The sequence below is a fragment of the Etheostoma spectabile genome, chromosome 7 (assembly GCF_008692095.1).
Source record: "Etheostoma spectabile isolate EspeVRDwgs_2016 chromosome 7, UIUC_Espe_1.0, whole genome shotgun sequence".
Lineage (NCBI taxonomy): Eukaryota > Metazoa > Chordata > Actinopteri > Perciformes > Percidae > Etheostoma > Etheostoma spectabile.
Genome location: NC_045739.1, coordinates 7,332,170 through 7,338,693, shown reverse-complemented (window position 1 = coordinate 7,338,693; position 6,524 = coordinate 7,332,170).

Here is a 6,524-nt window from a genome sequence, read left to right as displayed (position 1 = left end):
ACCCTTTCCCCTTAAGAGTGTCACTCCCTCACTCTCCCCAAGTCAAATGGGCAGAAATTACTGCATTATTAAGTCTGCATGGAGCGTTGAGTCTCATCAAATCTAATTTAATCAAGCTGTCAAATAACCCCTACTCTTATAGACATGATGCATAAATATGGAGTCAATTTTTAAGAATTAGGCTAACCGGTTTCTGCCTACTTGTTTTATATTATTCTATTACTTGAACAATCAGTATATAGACTTATATGTATAAAAATACAAATAAACAGATCAAATTATTGCAGCGTATTTCCTTTATGGTTTATCCCCTTTCTTCAGCGCTCACCTCTTCCCGCTGGCATTGTAATAAAAGGTAGGACCCTCTCAATCATTGGCTCAATCAATGAAGATGATTGGACCAGTGAACAGGAACACATTGGGTTAACACCTCCAACCTGCTCTGCACCTGATGTGACCCACAGCCAACCAGAGTGTGCTCACATCCCATTTGTCACAGCAGATTTTCCTGGAACAGGGGGATAAGATTGAATGGGCCACCATGGAAATATGATTTTCGGTACGCATTGTTAACTCACCGGGGAGAGGCTTTTGCCAAATTCTATCAAAGTGTGCAACTGTGTATTAAATGACTATCAAAAGGCGAACCATCATTTTTCATGCCGTAACCATGGTGTGCCCCATGACTAACACTTCTACAATCACAAAGAAAGCTATTGCTATTGATTTGCTGTGAAAACGCTTCAACACTGGATGTGACAGTGCCACGGACTAACTGAGGCGAGACGGTTTTGAATATGAAGTCATGGTTAGTATATCAGAGGGCTGTATGGCGCGTGCAGAGGGCTGGGTTAATATAGCCACTTGCACTGTGCACAGATGGAGAAGAGACCTCAAAGTAATTTTCTTCCCACGCTACCACCAAAAGTTTTTGCGCTCTGCCGTAGTGCTCCATATGGAAGCAGGTGGTTGTGGGCCCCTGAGTGGGCGAGAGGGGGTCCCAGTGGGCGGCAGGTCATGGATTTCGGGTTGACGAAACATCAGAATCTCCCACAGTAGAGAATGGTGGCTGAATGTGGTCTTCAGTGTGTAGGAAGAGAGCTGGTTAAAGTTTAACCAGCCCCATCCTGTTCTTCGCAACCCTCCATCAGCCAGCCAGAGCGGGGCCCGGGCCCACAGCCTCCACCCCCACTGACCCCCACCCTGTTAGGGACAGAAGTGATGGATCGCCCCTGTCATTGTGCGTTGTGAGGGGACCACTGCAAAGAGGGACCGGACTCCTTGTTAATCTGACCCTCTAAGCCAGAGTGGACAACGCAACACATTATGACCCCCCCCCCTCCAAAGGCAAAAAGAGAACACATGATATGTAACTAAACTCACCCGCCTACATATCAGCCAAGGCACTCTCCTATTTTCCTTTTTCAGTATATCTAGCCTATTTTCACTCACATTTGGTGAGGAGTATAAAAAGAACAGAGAAAGTTGGTCAGTAGAGAAAAATGAGAGGTGGAGAAGAGAGACGGCGAGCAGCTGTGTGGAGTGACAGGACGCAGGGCAGATGACTAATGGTGCTGGATGAACCCGTGATATTGACGAGTGATCAGTCATGTACTGATGCCATCTCTGCCCCAAACCATGTGTTCACTTCCACGCTATTTTTTTCTGTGTTGATTGTAAACAAAAGATGCATCAAACCGTTGTAAAAAATAAATAAACATTTGCGTGGTTACAAAGGGGCTTAGACCAAATACAACAATTCAATGTAAGAAGACTAAGTACGGTGGGTTATAAATATTCAAACAAGTTTTCCAATAAAGTTCATCATATGAATTTATATTAATTATCTGTCTTTTTCCAATTCATCAGGTTTGATGAAGCTTTCCAAGAAGAAGAGATACTTTTTATTTGTGAGTATATTTTCCATTAACACCCTCACCAACAAAAGCAGCAAACATTCCACATTTGAATCTTTAACACAGAATTAATCTCAAAGTAAGCAAGCAAAACTAGTATTGCTTTTTGTGAATAAAAAACAGATAAAGGCTTTAATATCCAAAGAGTGAAATGTCAAAGACTACTTAGACAAAAGAAAGAAAATCATGCTTATTTGTAATGGACCTCCCCTTGATTATTACATGTTCCCGTGGGGCGAGCTGGTAAAGTTAATTTTACTGGTTTGTTAAGGGAACAGGATGTCAAGCCCTCACAAGGAAATGCAATGATGTGGAGGACATGGGTCAAGTTTACCATTTGCAGGAAAATAAAACTTAAATCTTTTTTTCCTTCGTCCTGTTACAATGGGGTCAGAGCTCCACCCATCTGGGTCTAAACTAGAGACATTGGGTGTCAGTAGGTGACTGAGAGGGGGCTCCATATTGCCTCAATCTGGGGACTTGATCACGGATGGACATGTGTGCATGTGTGTGGGTGGAAGGGTTGACACACACGTGCTGCACCTCTCTCAGCTGACTCTGAGAATATGTTTGCGTGGGACAAGTCCACCAAGACCCATCCATCAACCGGGTCCAAATACGCCCAGCGCCACTGTTGACACGGGGTTAACAACTTGACACTGACAGAGGTGGGCGAGGCCCGCGGCAAAATGGAGACTGAGACAGAGAGAGAGATGGATTGGACTTTGATCGACATTCAATTTGAATTATTGCAAATATTTCCATTTAGTGGAAAATTGAGTACATTATTAAGTGTACATGCCGCTGGACAAGTGAAAGTGATTTTCCAGAGTGTTGTACACAGAAACGCTTCGATCAAAACAATTTGCACACAAACTGTATCCTTATCTCCGACTGTTCAATGCACCAGAAGTGAAAACAACCAGCAATGTATCTCCTTATGACCTTACTTCAGAGTATTGCTTTTGGACTAAATTGACAAGCTTGTCAACTTGGCCGCCAGAGATGAGTTATGTTGGAATTGTTCATGAAGACATTAAACTTCCTTCCTCTCAGTAATTACCGTGCATTATTACACATTAAACATGCACTAATGTACAAGTCATCAATTCTGTGGTAAGACAACAACCAGAAAGTGATTAAAAACTTTTAGGGAGCATTGATTTAAAAACTACTTTGCGGGCTATGTGGAAAAAACACAAGCAGTACATAAAGTTGTAAATCAGAGGTTGAGGAACAGGTCAGGATGTCGGGAAAGTTCCCGTCCAATAGAGACTGAGAATGTAAAGTAAATGTCTGAGTGGCTGTGGCAGGGATGCAGGTGGAGGAAAGCGCGGGGGAAATGTAGCGTAATCTCAGCCTTAGCCGCGTTATCGGCTGGGCTTTTTAACACAGGGGCCAATTTAATTGCACTTAAAGCAGAATGGCAGAACATCAATCTTGATGAGTGGATCTGCATCACAGTTCTCCCAGGCCAATCTATCACTATGTATGCCTCTGGGTAGCCTCCCCCCAACACTAACACACTCATACATGCTCATACTCCCTCGCCGTCCCATCTGCACGTTCCTATCATGCTTTTTTCCTCTTTTTTGTTTTTTTTGTTTTACAAAACTATACATTTCTCTATCTGTTGTTTGAATGTTGTAGTATAGAGAAGCATTCCATGATAAGCAAATTAGTATTTCCACTTTTTAGCCTGTTTATTTATCTTTAAAGGATAAGTCTGGAGATGTTCTATACTTCTGGCATTGTTAACAAATCCTAGAAAATGTTACTCAAACTGGAGTAAATTGTGTATTGACAGCCGCAGGATGGTGTGTGTTGGGTCCACTCAAAATAAATGACCGAAATGGCCGATGTTCATTGTAATGAAGCAACATGTCACCCAGATCAACAATTTATGGACAACAATGGAGGTCCATGGCACAGAGAAATAGGTTATATCTGGCTTTGCTACACCGGCAATACTCATTAGGAGGATCAATTCATTGTTGGTTTTGGCATTTCCACTGGTTTTGTTTAAAATAAGAAAAATACTGACTATCACTGGACTTCTCCTTTAATACACTCCATGCTCTGTAGGAAATTAAGCTGTTTTCACATGTAATTTTGTTATGTCGGAGCATTGTGTGAAAACCTGCCTAGAAATATTGTAGTGTATAAACAGAATCATTTAGTCTTCTTTAGAAATCAACAGATAGAACCATAAGCACACAACGCTGCAGTCCACTGTGGAGAATCAGTGATTAACCACTCATGCTAAATGTTGGTGTTCTCAGTACAGTTTTAGATTAGTAGAAAGTTGTGTTAGATAAATGCTACCCAAAGTTAATTAAAGGCCAGCACATTTTCACATTTACTGGTGAAATAAAAGTAGGGGAAATAGATACATGCATTAGGGCATAAGCCAATAGTTCTGTGGTTAGAGAACAGTAACTACCTCCTGTGCCATAAGCATCTTGGACTCTTAGTGGCCATGGAACACTTAAATACAGAGAGTACTGGCTACCAAGACCATAAAGCATGAAGAGGACTTATCTAGCTTTGAAAGCTAGGGACATAGCCTATAGAGGAGTAATGATCCCTTAATGTGGTGGCCTCTCTTTCTCAACCTCTCACACTCTCTCTGTCTCCCCCCCACTCCCTACTGCTACATTAGCAGGGATAATAAATGAGACTCCAGCATTACAAGCATAAACTTTTTATGACCCACCTAACCAGCCTTATCAAATGTGGATGTGATTACTTTCCCAGGTGACAGATAGAGAGATGAATGGACAGAAGTGATGGAAGGGATGGAATGCAAGGGGGGGGGGGGGGGGGGGGGGGGGGGGGGGGGGGGGGGGGGGGTGCAGCTGCATTTCTAGTGGAAACAAATAATTATTTCATATTATGTACACAAAGGAATGATGAGAGTTGGAAAAATAGGAAGAGGAAGTGTTACAATAAAGGATGAGGAATAAAAAAATAAGAGTAGAATGAGGAAGGTGAGGAGTGGGAGGATGGGAGTGTCTTGAGTGGTGCTCTGGGTAGCTGCTGTGAATGGGCTGGTAAGATGGAGTGGACAGGCTGTATGGGCCCAGTGAAAGGCGCCTTTCTCCTCTACATGATAACTTTGATCCCTCCTGTTTCCACACACCAGTCAGCAATATTGTTAAGCAGCAGTTGGTTAATACTTTAACCCCGTCCTGGTATGGAGACGAATAGAGGAGGGTAAGGAGACTCCCCCCACCCCCCTCTCTACTCAGACAGTAGTTTATCCTGATATTTGTATTTACTGTATGCTAATAAAATGATTCAGATTCAACAGCTCAAATTAGATGCATTATCATTGTCTTTAAAAAAAATACAAATATAACAATTTATACAGTATACACACACAAACATATAATACATAAAATTCCAAATGTAAGTAAGAAAGCCAGTAATAATAGAAAAATATTAATATCAATAAATATACAGACATATAGTAACGGAGTGTATATAATTACAGCTACTTTTATCACATGCAGTATCATAACACAATCAAAAATTAAGGATAAATATTTAGCGGTTTACATGTCTGGCTACTGAATAAAAATAGTATTAATAATAATGCTATTCACATTCACATGAAATATAATGTCTTGCTCTCATTTTTGCCTCCAATGGAGCAAAAAATATATAATTAAACAAGAAAAGGTACAATGCCGTTCCCCACCAAGTTAAGTTATCTTTTATATATATTTTTTTCTGCTGAGATGCAGGACTCTTATTGAAGTCTGGGGGGGGGGGGGGGGGGGGGGGGGGCTGTGCCATGTTAGCTGTATGACTGATAGAGTGGATGCATGCTAAACATGTTTGACATGTAGTTTTTGTTCTGCCTCATTAACAAACGGCCCGAGTATGAAGAGATCAGATTAAAGGTAATTAAAATGACAAAAACACACCATTGCTCCTAATGTAGCAGTAATGATGGCCTAAGTGTAGCTGAATGCCAGCCCCCTTCCACCTGTTTTCCCATCTCTGTTCCTCCCTCTGCTCATCCCTCTCTCCTGCTCAGCTGTGGCTTCAGAATCATTAACCTGGCTCTGTGAGTAGGATGTGCTGACAGAACACTCTGCTATTGTGCTTCCTGTCATCTTCAGGAAATCAGGGCTTCCCCCTGCTGTCGAGGTAAAGCACCACTGGGTGATGAGCGATGCCAATCTTTCTCTTCGTACCTCCTTTTATTTTGTTCTATGTTTATCTCATTCTCTTTAACTCTCTTTATGTTCCTCTACAAAAACTGCTTGCACACAAAGAAAAAATATCCAATACCAGTTCAGATTCCTGAGATTCAAGAGCCAAACACAAATGCCTAAAATAATTATTAAAATTATGCTTTTTTTCTACATTTTGAAATAAGGCTAACATCTACTACACATACACAGTGGGTGGACAAAATAACAGGAACACTTACATTTATGATAAAGTCCAGTACAACCCTACATGAAAAATGAATAAACACCTCTCCACAATCACAAGCTTTACAGCAGTAGTATTTATAGCAAGACTATTATACTAGATTGCATGGTATTGTCAGGTGTTCCTGTTATTTTGTGTGTGTGTGTGTGTGTGTGTGTG